The sequence below is a fragment of the Crocodylus siamensis genome, chromosome 1, assembly GCF_052110815.1.
Source record: "Crocodylus siamensis isolate JL-2025a chromosome 1, ASM5211081v1, whole genome shotgun sequence".
Lineage (NCBI taxonomy): Eukaryota > Metazoa > Chordata > Crocodylia > Crocodylidae > Crocodylus > Crocodylus siamensis.
The window spans coordinates 190,656,505-190,672,592 of record NC_143395.1 but is presented as its reverse complement, the minus strand read 5'-3'; the positions used below and the strand labels follow the sequence as shown (position 1 = coordinate 190,672,592).

At 42.4% G+C, this 16,088-nt stretch overlaps 1 long non-coding RNA gene across 1 annotated transcript; it reads right to left on the bottom strand.

The window, feature by feature from the left end:
* Positions 1-289: 289 nt before the first annotated feature.
* Positions 290-15,796, bottom strand: LOC149873796 (uncharacterized). The gene is made up of 3 exons (XR_016439884.1): positions 15,722-15,796; positions 15,437-15,524; positions 290-725 (listed from the first exon to the last, which is right to left on the bottom strand). It is a non-coding gene; the product is annotated as an uncharacterized LOC149873796 (long non-coding RNA).
* Between the last annotated feature and the right edge of the window lie 292 nt (positions 15,797-16,088).

Sequence of the window (16,088 nt, the reverse complement as noted above, 5' to 3'; positions counted from 1 at the left end):
CCTGCCACTTTGAGCAATGAGCTGGAAAGTAAACATATTCTCTTAAGAAATGTTTCTCTTTTGCAAGTGTAACCATTAACCTCTGACCAATATCCTCCTCTCCTAGAAACTTATAACAGCACAGCAATCCTGCCATCCTGAAGAGAAACACATAAATAGAGTCATAAACAGAGGATCCTTAAACCTAAGTAAGCAGTCTAAAAATTCAATAAACAAACCAGGTAAAACTGGAGATAAGGAGATCAAACATCCCTATGGGAAAAAAAAAGAAATGCGTAGGGCACCGAAGGTAAGAAAATCCCTTAACAACAGGCAAAGTACTTCATGCAAAGAGAAACTCTCTTTCAGTAAACACGAGCTTAGCTGAAAGAGAACCCAGCAAACAAACACTGCCTAAGCATCCTTGTTAAGTGGGTTAAGGGAAAGCATAAAATGAAAACGAGGAAAAATTGGAGGACCGTAAATAATTATTTCTCTTAGATAAATGTATCACATAAAATTCTCTACCTCCCCCACCTTAGCCCACACATTCTTCCTGTTAAAAATAATTATTTTTTCCATGTTTCCTTTTGTATCTGACACTGACCAGTCACTTGTCAAAAACATTTCTGTGGTCCTACTGTGCAGTTTAAAATGATCGATCCTTGCTCTTGAGATCTTGAGCTGATGTTAATCCCTGTTGCTGGACTGAAGTCAGTGCCTATATTGCAACAGAGGAGTTGATTCTGCAAATAAAATGAGAGGAAGAGGAGCATCAGGAAAAAGATAAGAATCATACTGTGGTTCACAGAGGTTCCCCAGCCATATGGCAGGATCTGGATGCACAGGAGCCTGACTCTCATCCTTCAGAAGCTCCCACTGTTCTCTCTCTGTTCGGTTTAATAATCCTAGGCTGATATGACAGGACTCTATAAGAGTTGCCAAACTTGACCATCTCTTGAAGAGTACATACAAACTCTTCATTTCAACTGGTGGAATCACCGCTCCACTAGTTGAAATGCTCTGTGTGCAAGTGTTCCCTTCACCTCAACTGGCTGATGTGGTGGAAACCTCTACCACATCAGTCATGGTCGAAGAGTTACTCAATTTGGGTGCAAGCATTTGAATGAATGTTAGCATAGCACCCCAATTGATTAGACCTGCTGCAGTGACCTCCAGTATCCCAGCATGTCCTGTTATTGCTTTGGACCCAGGCATGACTTGGGTTGAAGTCTACTGCTGCAGCCTGAGTCACAGTAGACACCTCCCCTTGACATCTGAACAGCTGGGAAAGCCAGGCCCCTCTACTACCTTGGGGCTGTGAAGCTGTTCCACCTCTACCCTGAGCTGGCAGGGGAAGCTGCCTGCCAGTGTCGGGCCCCAACTGCCCATGGGGAACCCCTCCCCACCACCACAGCCAGAGCTGCACACAGTGAGACTGTAGCCAAAGCCCCCCTGCCACCTGTGGACACATCTCCCCAGTGAGACCAGACACCAGATGCAGAAGACTTGCTCTGGGTCTTGCTGTTTGGTTGCTTGACAGCTGGGAGGGGGGGACAGGGTGTTTTGGGGTGGCGGTGTGGTCCCCTCCGGCACCAGTCAGTGAGCCCTGACCCATGCCCTGGGTTGCTGTCACTTGTTTTTAGGCAGAAGGGGGATCGTGCCAAACATGCTGGGATGTGTGCCCTGCCTCCCACCACTCCCGGGCTGCTTGCCTTCAGTGTTGCAGGCTGTCTGCAGAGCATGAAGGCAGCCTGTTGCATGCTTGTACAAGTTTCAGCCAGGTGAGTCTCACATGGCTTAAAATAAACTGCTAAGCTTCAGCTGGCTGATCTGAATGCTTGTACATGCCCTAAGGTAAATGCCCCAGCCAGTCTGGACCTTTATACTGTGTTCGGAGTTTTATTCATTGTTTCCCACATTATCAGTAACCATTTCTGACCCATGGGCAGATTGCTACATAGCATTATAATGTCCCTATGTTCTCTCTCTCTCCTGTCTGTCATGTTTTTACTCCCTGCTTTTTGAGGGCCAGTCTTGTGATTCGTTGTGATTGGGGGAAGTGCCTTTCTTACAAACCCATCCATCTGAAACTTTCTTCCTGCCTCATTCTCTTTTCTGTCACATTGGCTCCAAAATGGTTTCTTGGGTCTGGGTTATACATTCTACTGCCTGGTTTAATGAAAGACTGCTTGCCTTCCAGCAGTCGGTGACTGCTTTAATTAGACTATTAACCCACATAGTGATATGGTTGCAAGTGAGATGCAATATAGACATGCTGATTAGCTATGATATACATGTGTCGACTTCAGGTTCCAGGCAAACACGGAAGCAGTTGCTGGTGCTACATTCCTTCAGTACATGTAGCAGATGATTCATTGTGTACTAGTGAAGATGGGGAGGGGAGAGGAGCTAGTGTCCATGGGGTCATTTGGAGGGAACAGCCACGTTACTTGGCTGAGTTTAGTGTTTGTGACTGTGTCCAGGCAACACTGTGTGCAGAATATGCTGGGGTGGAGAAGATTTGAGGACCTCTGGTCCCCCACACATGCTCCACAGCAACTGAGCCGAGTCTGGGGCTAAATATATCCATTGACACCGGTCCCATGTGAGGGGTGGACTAACCTTACGAGTCTTGAGGTTTTCTGCATGACTCAAGCTGTTTATCAGGACTGTAAAACCAGTTTGAGTTCACAGACCTTATTTTTCCTATAACTTAAACCCATCATTGGTGGGGGTTTTTCTTTCAAGGGTGATTCAGTTAGAAAACAAAAACATGGATTTCTAGACTGTACTAGAGTTAGAAAAGCACCCACAAAATGTAAGCTGGAAATGTACCATAAACACATGCATGCAGTCATTCTGCCACATAAATGATGTTCATGTATGCAGCTGCATGTGTGCATACCTGCCCATCACTTATTTTTCATTAAAATCATTTGCCTTTGCTTTTGAGTTTCTTTCCTTTTGTGTGCTTGCTTTCATTTAGCTCTTTCCACTCCAGTCTATTCTGATTGATTTATCTTGGCCTCTTGGACTCAAGATACAAACCCAATTATTTGAGGTGAACTTTTGAACTGAGACTGGGTCACAAAATTAGGTAAAAAGAAGTTTTCTTCTCCCTACCCAAAACTGACCCCTGCACTATCCCACAGTTAACTTTTCTCCACGCTGAAGACCAGCAGTCCACCACAGCAACTCTCCTGTTGCCTAACCTCTTTTTTTAATCAGTGACAAGACTCTGCCCCTTGGCCTTTGGCTATTTGTTTTCCTTAATAGTTTTTTTATGAGGGATCTTATCAAACCTGTTTGAAAATCCAAGTAAATTATGCTCTCTAGGTCATCTTTATTTACTATCTTATTAACTTTTTCAAAGAGCTCTAATACAGTAGGTGCATGATGTTTCCTTACAGAAGCTGCTCTGACCCTGTCAGTTTAGACATTGAAGCCCTTATGAGGCTTCTGGCTAGTTTTTTCATAAGAAGGGATGTCATTTCTGAGCTCCTGTTTAGCTCTATTTTTAAAGGTAGGTCTTATATTAGAATTGTCTTATGTTAGTCTTCAGCATCAGTTACTCTTTTAAGGCTGTTTTGTATATTTTCTCTTTCCTCTGTGTTGTACACCTGCAGGGGAATTTCTTCTCCCAGTGATGCACTTGGGATTCTTAAGCACTATTTGTTGCATATTATTTCAGTTTCTGCTGGAGTAACTTTTTGATTTCCCATAAACTCTGCTTGTGTGATAGGAGATTTCATTTCATTTACTATTATAACAAGATGCCAAAACAAAAAAAATTAAGAAAGAAGAATGTACCTACTCTGCTTCTTAACCGTCATCATTAACTGCCCAATCCATGTCTTCTATGGCTGGTCTACAACATCTGTCTGGACAGATAGTATATTCCTGGTTTGTTTCTAATATTAATGTTATGTACTATCTACCTTGATATCTCTGGATATATGTTCTTAATATCATTTGGCTACCTTTGTCTTTCCGGTTTCCAATAATCTCAGCAATGTTTGCGCTGTATGCAGTTTATGTTTTTCAGGCAGGATTGTTATTTTACCAATTGGATGCAAATACGTTTGTGTTCTTTATTGCCCAACCAAGTTCAGTATGTTTTCCATTTTTGTAATGTTCCAGAGCATGTAAATAGCTCTGCCATCCAGTTTTTAGGCACCTAGTTCAGTTTTTGCATCTGTGAAAACAGGACTGATCACACTGGCCCATCTTATAAAACACTTTGAGTTGTATGGTTGAAAAATGTTGTCTGAGGATTAACTGTCAGGCTGGTTAATATATTTATTATTCATGTATTTATTATCATCATGGTTAAGGGTGACCTCAGCTTACACTGTGAAGACCTTGCTGTTGAGGCCATGCCTGAAACATGACACTAGCTCATTGTTTGCAATGGTTGGAAAATGACTGCAGATTTATTGAATTATAACCCAAATAAACTTATCTGAACTCAAGGGGTGGAAGTTCTGGCAGCAGGAAGGGGGAAGGCTTGGCTGGCCTTTATATTTTACAGTAATAAAATGGTTTGTGGAGAGACAGCTGGTAAGCCGGTGTCATAAAAATGTGGGTACTGATCTTATTGGTTGTCTGCGTGGCTTGGTATGTGCTGCATACCAATCGGTGCCAATAACTATGGCAGTTGTTCCCTTTCAGGTACTTAGCATAGACTCCATCAGTAGAGGTGATGGCTTGGCTTACATCTATTCCACTGAAGAGAACATATCCCCCATTTTTCCTCTCTCTACAGTGTATTAATCTCTGGCAATTTAGATCATTCCTTTCAGTTGCTACCTGCTTAACAAGCTAGCTGGTTTCCCCAGGTTTCTAAAACTATTAGTACCAACATATTTGGCTTACCATAACTTGGAAAAGTCTGAAGGGAAGCACCTACCATACTATGTCCAGCTCAGTGTGGGCTTGATTCCCACTTGGACTTCTGCATTTATACATGTGGGTAATCCATTTACATTCCAAGTAGCCCCTCAGAGACCTGGAGAGGTTACAGATAACAGATGTCCCAGCCAAGCCTGAGAAGTCACCTCAGACTTCATGGAACCATGCACAGAAGATACACTCATGCCTTGGGGGTCTGTCCTCTCTACTTTCTGATCCCTGGCTTTCCAGTTGTGCTCAGCAGAGCAGTTTCAGCATGGTGGGCAGGAGAAACAGGTTCTTGATGTCATTCCTATCAAGCCTCATCTATGCTAATACCCCAAGACTGATGGAAAAAATAAAAACCCAAACCATAGAGTATGAATTAGTCCCTAGGAGTGGATGGGACTAATTACTTCTGAATGCAATGTCAAGCAGCACTGGATTTTAAGATTATGTTTGTGGGCTGATAGCTGTCATGGGGCATCCTGCTGAACAGAGGACTTTCTAGTAGTGACGCCAGATCCATGAATCCTTGATATTGGAGGACATTCTGTCCTGGAAGAGAGGCCAGATACTTGAATGAGGCAGGGTCAGTGGTGTGTCTGGTGGAGTCCATTGTGGCTAATGGAAAGTTTCCTAGACTTTAATAGCTTTTGGGAAAGGTGATAGGTGAGAGCGTGCCCCCAAACCAATTAATCTTAAGTGCCCTTATTCTCAACATCTGGTCATATAAAATATATAGGTTGCACTCTATCTTTGTAAAAAAGTATATCTTTCTTATTTCCTCTCTGTACTGCTTTAAGTTTAGACTATTTCTTCCAGAAGCCTGACATAGAATGCACTGATAAGTGTACTTGAAATGAAATAAAACAAAATAAACGTATTAAAGGAAGGTACTACTGTTTTATTATTCTTAATTGCGTCAATTTTGTCTCCAGCTGGTGCCCATCTTCTAACTTCCTTGATTTAATCAGATAGAGGTGCACTGTTTAAAAGAATCTCGAATCTGTTGCAAATAAGAAACAGACTTCTGAAAGTGTTTGTCATTTTTTCCCACTAGCTGACATCTGATAAAAGCAAAACCCAACAGTAAATGTAAACTAAATAATTCATGTTCTATATTTACACCGTTATGAAGACAACTGTTATATCTTCATTATGCCATATGCATAGTGTGTGGGTGCATCCATACATCCTCAATGTATTTGATATCTCGATGTTTTGTATTTGAAATAAGAGTTGGAAAATCACAAAAAAATAGGCTAGGTACAGACATTACACCTATCATGCTTTAAACATGCAGAAATGGCTCTAAAACCATAACTGAGCAGATTTTTATGGCCCTTAGAGCCCTTTAAAAATGGTGGATCACACTCTGGGTTAACTCTCTGTGGATGTGGTATTAGACTAAAGTGCTTTTTGTTAGAGTGCATTTTTAAACATATGTGCCACATCCATTGTAAGTTAAGCTAGGTCACATTCTGCTAGCATCCCAAGTGGCATAGTGCAGGGTTGTGCTCTAGCCTCAGGCTGAGCTCATTTGCTCTGCCAGAGCACTAGGCGGGCTCTGCCCCCTTGGCTGTCACTGACCCGACTCAGTGGCAGCCTCTGATCCCAGACCTGCCTCCTTCCTCCAGCCGGTTGTGAGCTGCAGCATGGCTGGGGGAGGGGACTGGGGTATGTCTATTCCTACAGCCGCCTGGCTGGGGGAAAGAGGTCTGAGCTCATTGTCTGTGCAGCAGCCCCAGCCCTGTGGCATGCCACTGCCTGGATGCAGGTGATGCAGGGGAAGGGGTCCAGTGTCTCTCCCCCAGTTGTTGCTGACAGTCACCAGCTGAGGGAGGGGAGACAGGACTGGGGATAGGGACCACTCTGACAGCCTCCAGGGAGGCATATGGTAGCACTCCGAACAGTCAGTACATGCAGGCTCCAAGTCCCCGCATTGAACAGTGAATGTCTGTTCTGTTTGCTCATGCTCTAACTTATAGCTTCTTAAGTAAAGTGCAATAGAGTGCTTCTGCATGGGCTTTTGAATGTCTGTACTTAGCCATAGAGAACTAGCAGAACGTAATTTTCTCTGCATATCTTTTTGGGCCTGTATGCTTCTATCACATATCTACTACTATAATAGTGAATATATGACTTTGTTAAATAGTTCCTTAGGGCTGGTAGATATTTTTCAAGTTTTCTCTACATTTAAAATGGAAACAAACAAACAAAAACAAAAAACAAAACCCAATCCAAAACAATCAGTATGAGAAATGTTATTGAAATTGGTTTCCAAGTATATTTCTCTTTACCAAAAATACCATTCAAAAAGAAAATGAGGCTTCTGGTATCCAAAAAATTCAGAGTGAAATTTGAATATGAGCTTTTGTAAAAAGGTTGCAAAAAAGAAAGAGAATACAAGGGGGTCAGGGGCAAAGGGACTTGGTAGTAGGGGTTTGCTATAGATTACCACATCAGGAGCATGAGCTAGACCTGAAATTCTCAGGGCCGCTCTCAGAGGTCAAGGGACATAGTTGTCAGGGGTGACCTAAACTACCCTAATATCTGCTGGGAGGAGCAGTCAGCCAGATCTAACCGTTCATGTAGGTTCTTAACCTGCATACAGGACCTTCACCTAATGCAAGAGGTATACGGTCCCTTTAGGGTAATGCCTTACTGGACTTGGTGTTGACTACAGGGAATGATGTGGTGGGGTTCTGTGGATACAGAGTAACCTAGGGGACAGTGACCACCACTGATTGAATTAACTATCTGGTGAAGGGTGGGAAAGATAACCAGTAGGGCAGAAGTGCTAGCCTGCAGAAAGGTCAACTTCAAAGTGCTCAGGAGATTAGTTAGGGAGGCACTGAAGGACAACAGCATTGGTGAGATGGGAGTCCAGGAAGGTTGGTTGTTCCTAAAGGGAATGACTCTTCAGGTGGAGAAGGAGGCAATTGCATTGCACAAGAAAGGGGGCAAAGGGGCCAAGAAACCCTCTTGGCTGAACAGGGAAATCAGGAAAGCCTAGGGGCAAAAAAAGAGGCATATAGGCTATGGAAGCAGGGGGTAGCTTCCAGGGAGGAGTATACCTACTTGGCCTGTACTTGCAGAGAAGCAGTTAGAAAGGCCAAAGCAGCAATGGAACTTAGGCTGGTAACAAAAATTAAAGACAACAAAAGGTCCTTCTTCAGGTATATAGGGAGTAAAAAGAAGGCATAGGGTAACATAGGACCCCTACAGGACAAGCTAGGACAGATAAGGGGGACAAGGCTGAGCTCTTCAATGAGTTTTTTGCTTCTATATTCCTGGTCATGGATCAATTCAAATCTCCCAATTGGGTCATAGACAGACACAGGAGGGACACCAGCCCATCAACTGTTAGTGCCAACTTAGTGAAGAGACACTTAGAAGTACTGGATGTGTTCAAGTCAGCAGGCCCAGATGATCCTAGGGTGCTGAAGGAATTGTCCAATTGTCATAGCAGAGCCACTGGCATGGCTGTCTGAGCTCTCATAGTGCTTAGGTCACGTCCCAGAGGACTGGATAATGGCCAATGTGGTCCCTATTTTTAAGAAGGGGAGGAAGGAGGATCCGGGTAACTATAGACTGGTTAGTCTCACCTCTATCCTTGGTAAACCTTTGAAAAATTTTTAAGGATCACATTTGTGGGAATCCAGCATGAAAAATAATGCTGAAGGTCAACCAGCACAGTTTCATAGCAGGTAGATCCTGCCTGACTAACTTCGTTTCTTTTTATGATCAGGTCACAAAATGCTTAGAGGAAGGAGTCAAGGTAGATGTCATTTACTTGGATTTTAAGAAGATACAGTTTCTCATCTTATTCCCATAAATAAGCTGAGTGGCTCTGATATAGATGACTACACGGTCAGGTAGGTGGCAAATTGGCTTAGGGGTTGCACCCAGAGAATGGTGGTGGACCGGTTGGTATTGACCTGAAAGGATGTGGGCAGTGGAGACCCACAAGTGTCAGTCTGTGGACCTGTGCTATTCAATGTCTTCATCAGTATCTTGGGCAAGGGCGTGGGGAGCACTCTGTCCTAATTTGTGGATGATACTAAATTATGGGGTAAAGTTAACACTCTAGAGGGTAGGGAATGGATCCAGGCAGATCTGGATAGGTTGGAAAAGTGGGCAGAACAGAATAGGATGCAGTTCAGCAAAGACAAGTGCAAAGTGCTGCACCTAGGAAGAAGGAATCACCAAGACTCTTACAGGCTGGGGGAGGACCTTCTCGGCAGCACAACAGTAGAAAGGAATCTTGGAGTCATAGTGGACTACTTGGCCTGTACATTGTGATGTACATTGTGATTAGTCATCAATGTGATGAAATGATCAGTAAAGCTAACTGCACTTTATCATGCATTAGCAGGTGCACGAAGAACAGGTCCAGGGAGGTGATACTTTCCTCCCATGCAGCACTGGTCAGGCTGCAGTTGGAGTAATGCAGTTTTCGGTGCCATATTTCAAGAGGGATGTGGACAACCTTAAGAGGGGTCCAAAGGAGGGCCATTCGTATGGTTAGGGGCCTGCAGGCAAGGCCTTATGAGGAGAGACTGAGGGACCTGGATCTCTTCAGCCTCCATAAGAGAAGGCTGAGAGGGGATCTTGTGGCTGTTTACGAATTCATTAGGGGGTGGGGGCGCAGCAAGGAATAGGAGATGCTTTGTTTACCAGGGCACCCCTTGGGGTAACTAGGAACAATGGCCACAAAGTGACAGAGAGCAGATTTAGGTTAGACATCAGGAAGAATTTCTTTACAGTGAGGGTTGCCAGAATCCGAAATGGGCTTCCAAGGGAGGGGGTGCTCTTCCCTACCTTGGAGGTCTTTAAGAGGAGACTAGACAAGCACCTGGGTGGAGTCATCTGACCCCAATACTCCTTTTCCTGCCCAGGGCAGGGAGTCAGACTCGATGATCTACTGATCATCTGAGTCTGATGATCTACTGAGTTCCCTTCCGACCCTAACATCTATGAATCTATGCATCCATTTCAAACTCTGCTAAATCAATAACTTAGAAATTATGACATATTCCATTAACTTGTTTTCCTAATTTTTGATTAAATCCAGTGAACAGGCAGAGATGTAATAAACATGTAGTAGACTGTAGTAGAACTAAATGGTCCTCTTTTAGCACATTGTAGATTTTATCTCTGTGTCGGCTGGACTCTTAAGGGAATACTGAATCCTGGGGTGGATTCATCATCAAATCTATCTCCCTTTAAATGACGTTATTTCATTTTGTTTTTCCTTTTCTATAGAAATTTCAGTTATCTGCCCCCTTATCAAGTGATATAAAGGTAACCAGAGGCATAACATGATGCCTCAGTGTCTTGGGTGCAGCAGACATGGGCAAGGCAATGGTGCTGGCCATACTATTGGAAGCATGGTGGCAGCTAGTCCAGCAGTGAACCCTCTTCTATTTTTTTGTCCTCCCCCATCCCCCGCCAAACTTTTGTCCCCCTGCACTCCACTTGAGGCTAGTGCCCTGGTTGTGCCCTCCTCCCCCGCAGTGGTAATCTTCATTGCAATTAAACATATATAATATGATATAATACTTGGTCTGCAAGCTCCTGTTGTGATGTAAATAAGCTAAATTGTCATCATTTTAAACCCAAATGAAATATGATTCACTTTTATAAAGGCATTACTCCACTTATACCCTGCTAGGAACATGCAGACATAACACTTATAGAAGAATAGTTTGTAATGGTATAGTTTAATATAATTAAAATTGTTACATCTACATGGAGAACATATAGAGAACACCTCCTGGACACAATGCATTATGTTTATAATGTTGCAATCACCTTTACACTGGTGTGTGTGTGTGTGTGTGTGTGTGTGTGTGTGTGTGTATCTATATAGATATATATCTAAATATATATAGATAGATAAAAGAAAGTGGACACATGATCTGAATCTGTATGTTAGAGTAAACTACTAGAACGTGGTGTAAAGTTACCTTAGGGGGAAAAATAGTAAAATACACAGTTGTAAGTGTCATGTCTTTACTGTTATCTTTGGGTAACTATTTGCCCAATGCAAACATGTTCCCCACAACCTATTGCCAAGAGGCTGTAATAGTTTCTACGTCAGCAGCTCTCTGGGACATCTGGCTGTCTATCCTCTCTGGATCCCAGGGTAACTTATATAGGTGTACAAAAATGGTATAATTACACCTGTGTCAATGTGGTGTTTGTCCAGGCCTTTAGTTGAAAATAGACAGACCACTGATTTAAATTCACATGGCTTGAGGATAAGATGCACGAGAAAAACCTTTGGTAAAGTACAGGGCTACAGTTAGTAAACATACAGAGGTGTGAAAATGTATTGTAAAGGGCTACTGTTTTCAAACCTCAGAAATGATTCAGCCATGGTTCAAAGGAATGGGCAGAAACCTAGCTTTCTCCCCTAATAATAACTGGTTAGAGAATAGCTTTTTACCTAAACCACATGCTGCAGTTAGTAAAGCGAGCAAAACACTGGCTTGCATCCATAGACGCTTCTCAAGCAAATCCCAGGATGTAATTCTCCCATTGTACTCGGCCTTGGTGAGGCCGCAGCTGGAGTACTGCATCCAGTTTTGGGCTCCACAATTTAAAAAGGACGTGGAGAAGTTTGAGAGAGTCCAAAGGAGAGCCACATGCATGATCAGAGGGCAGGAAAACAGACCTTATGATGACAGGCTGAGAGCCATGGGAGTCTTCAGCCTGGAAAAGCACAGGCTCAGGGGTGATCTGGTGACCACCTATAAGTTTATCAGGGCTGCTCCCCAGGATCTGGGGCAATGTCTGTTCACCAGAGCGCCTCAAGGGATGACAAGATTGCATGGTCACAAACTCCTCCATGACCGTTTCAGGTTGGACATAAGGAAGAACATTTTTAGTGTCCGAGCCCCCAGGGTTTGGAATAGACTGCCGCCGGAAGTGGTTCAAGCACCTACTTTGAACACCTTCAAGAGTCATTTGGATGCTTATATTGCTGGGATCCTATGATCCCTGCTGACTTCCTGCCCCTGGGGCAGAGGGCTGGACTCGATGATCTTCCGAGGTCCCTTCCAGCCCTAGTGTCTATGAATCTATTAAATTATCTGACTGATAATAACTTCAGTTAAAAACATACCCTAGTGCTTAAATAAACAACAAATTCTTGTTGCATGAGATAACCACAAATTAATGTGTAAGTCTGTCAGCACAGCAAACACTTTTCTTTTTCTTGCCCCATCCCCTGCGCCACTCATTTGTTCAAATCCCTATTAGCCTCATTAGTCAAATTGATAGAAGCTTCAACCACAGACCTGCTCAAACCAGGCAGCAGGATGACTTGTATCGCATCAGGGCTCATGGTTAAGGGCAAAAGCATTTGGCTAGTTTTTGTCACAGCTCCATTACTGGTTTATTGATTTGCAAAATACCCAATTTCACATGCCCAATCCCTTATATCCCTTTTTGGTGCCTGGGCAGATTCCAATTGCTTAAATAAAATTGAGCCAGAATTTCGATGGGTGTGAATGAGGTATTCACCTCCTGTTTTCCTTAACTAGATTCCTCCAGTGTATTCCTCTGACTGCAGTGTCCTAAAGTGTCCTAGAGTTTTGTACAGAGATATTGGACAATGTCAAAAAAGATAGGGTGGTTGCACTTGACTAGTAGCTGAAAGAGTGTGTACTCACTCTCACATAAGACTGAATATGAGTCTCTGGTCTCTGAGAAGAGTAAAAACACTAGTCACTTTCCAGAGAAAATCAGGTAACTTTTGCAGGACTGTGGGGTAAACTATCTATGCATAAGGCAAGGATATTTTTGGGTGATGTTTTTTATTGGACCAGCTTCATGGCTGGGATGAAGCTAGATAAGCAAGCCTTCTTCCTAACTACCTAGGAAGATATTAGTCACCTGATATGAAGTGAGGATTCTGACACTTGATAATAAGGATATCTTACAGTCAGCGCTATCACAGTATGTTGTGAGAACTGCCTTCCTTAAAGACTGAGGACAAAGCATTTGAAATTGAGTAGCAACAGTGAGCCACTTAAATCCACTCTTAAGACTAGAGGAAGTCTCTTAATCCTCAGAAGTGTTGAGTAATCACAGCAACCATTGATTGCAGTGAAAACTGCTAATGCTAAGCTCCCCTGAAAATCAGGACATTTAGATAAATGAATTCTTGTAGGAATCCTCACAGGGAAATTCAGCTGAGAGTTCTTTACTTAGATTATTCCAAAGCTCCATAAACCCATTTCATTTCTTCTTATTCTGTTCATTACCACTGTGATCATTTTGCTTTTTGGTCCCTGCATGTGCTGCTTCCTCTGCTGACCTTTCTGGTAGTCTGTGGATTGCAATATAGATTCCAAAGGCAGGCAATGATGTGTTTTATTGCCTGTGTCATTTGAACATCTTAAAGTAATCCCTTAGTGAATTTTGTCTTTGATTGCTGTATCATGAAGCAAAGAAATTTGGATGCATTTAAAAAAGGCATTGCCACTTCATATTGGCAAATACAGGGCACATCTACATGTTCATTAATGCACCTTAGATACCATACATCTACTTTAGTACTTATTAAAGTACTAACTAAATGCACAGTACCTAGAGTTACTGTGCAGCAGTGCCGGTGCACAGTAACTTAGTAACTTAGTGACACTTACTGCACATTAGCCTAATACCATTGTGCAGTAAGCTATTAGTACAGCTTGTGTTGTGACACTCTACTGTGCAGTGTTATTAGGCAAATGCACAGTAAGCATCTCATGTAAATGTACCTAACTAGTAGGAAACACAACACTCAATTGCTCCCAGAGAGATTTGATATCTTGTAAGCTGGAGAGATGGAAGAACACCATTAAAGCTAGGGAGGTCTTGTGAACATTTGCATTAGTCCAAACTTTGTCCCACAAAGTTTAGTTAGAGATGATTTGCTGGGAAATAGCTATATCGATATCAGTCACCATTCAGAAATCAGAATTTGGGGTCCTTAGCTGTTCTTCCTCTTTGGTGGCCTTGACAGTGATTTGACAAACATAGACCCAGAACATATTTCCTAGATGTTCGAAGGTTTTGCTCTTAAGGGCTGATCCAGTGCTCACTGAAGTCAATAGAAAGTCTTCCACTGTCTTCAGCTGACTTTGGATCAGGTCTGTATTTGGCAATAATACATGAGTGGGGTGGGGGGAATCCCATCCCTTTGGCTAGATTTCTCCCTTTTTCTTCTGTGTCTCTCTGTCTCTCTCTTACTTTTGTTGAACCAAACTCGTTAAGCTCCATTGAGTTTCCTAATTTTTGCATTTTGACAGACTGCAGGCCAACAGAAAGTCAAGTTTAAAACCATGAAAATGGAGTGCATTTTATTTATTATGCTGTCTAAGATGTTTTCAATAAAGCAGACAGAGATAGTACTTTGCCAAATTGGTGTCATGACTTTCCAAAGGTTTTGGCTAGTTAGCAGACTTCCAGTAAAAATACATGTTGCTGTTCAGACCTCTTGCGGGCGATCCACACCTCTCTTGGAGCCTCCTCTTATTATCTTGTGGCTTCAAATGGAAGAAAAATCTGATGTGTCCTGGAGCTGTAGTAACAGTTCTGAGTATTATTAATAGCATATCGAGCGAGTTGATTATGTAAAATGCCCTGATTGTCTCTCTTGTCTTCCATAGAAAGATCAGTTAGCAAATAAACAAACATCATTAGAGAAAACATGGTTTGGTTAACCAGCTTCTTTGGAGCCATGAGCCAAAATAAAGAGGGTGAACGTCTGAAAGAGTAAGACTTTTCAAAGAAGAAGAAAGAGTACATTCCTGAAGCTGTAGGGCTCAGACTAAAGTCTCTTCCTGGCTAACATGCTACATGGATTGGCATTGTGTTAGCACTGCACACAGTGCTCCAGCTGACTCTCATTCCTGTTCAGAGAAAGTCACTTCTTTCCTGCTTTTGCTCTGCTGCTCTGCTTTATTCCTCAGAGATTTACAGGCATCTTCTGTGAGGTTATCCTGATTCCACCCCCATCCACTTTCATGTTTTTATCTTTTAGGCATTTAGCTGTTAGTAACTTCGTAATGGTAAATACCTTATATCCCTTTTTGGTGCCTGCTGGCATATGCTGCTGTGGTATTAGTGTACAGTACTCACCAGGCTGTATGTTTTTAAACATATGTAATATAGATATCTTTGAGTGACTGTGTGGATTATATATAAATATGTTCTGAGATTTTATATATATATGTATGTGTGTGTGTGTGTATATATGTATGTGTGTGTGTGTGTGTATGTAATATAAAACTATGAGTGGAGATAGTCTAGTAGTTGCATGATTTTGATTTACACAGACAAAAAAGGCAGAGGTGAAAGCAAGGAAACTCTAGGGTTGAAATTAAAAAAAAAATCCGGACATTCCTGTGTCTGACTGCTTTGTTGGATAGATTTGAAACAGAATTTTCTGCCACCATCCAGGGAAAGTATCTGAAATCTATTAATATTTCTGGCACCGCCTTTAACAAATAAGGCAACTGCATTCACTTAGGAGGCACTTTAGATTCTGCAATAAGATACTCACCGTGCACCTCAGAGACCACTGCTGTTTTTAGAGACATCCTCACTGGAGCCTGGGAGGAGACGTTATCACTGGACTCCTACTGTAACTCCTAAAAAAAAAAAAAAAAAAAAAAAAGTACACATGTCCAGAGGCTAGGGCCAAATCCTGAAAGGTTTGGAATGCATTTCATCTGACTTGGCGGCAGCTGGAGTAGAAGACTGGGAAAGAGTTGGGTTCTTCATGCTGAATAGCAAGTTGTGCAAAATATATATTTTTTCATGAATTCCAAATTGGAAGTGAACTCACTTTGAATGCTTGCATTTCATCTACATCCACTCTCTGTAACTATCATGGAAAATGAGTTTACTGGCCCAAATATTCACAAACAGAGTGAGCAAACAGCAAAGACTATTTAGAAAAAGGTTAATTTTGAATGTGAAACTATGAGTAGATGCCCATGTAGTCTGACTCCCAAGAATTATTCCTCTGCAAGCAGGGAATAGAAAAACAGCGCCTGGCCTCTGTGTCCAATCGAAACTAACTGATGGAGCTCAAATTTCAGGCATTGAATGCTTGCAATAAACTTCACACCCTTTGTTATTTGCAGAAACTGTTCAGCCAACCTTTTTGGAATGATGAATACATTTGAGATCATCCTAATCTACTTGCTATC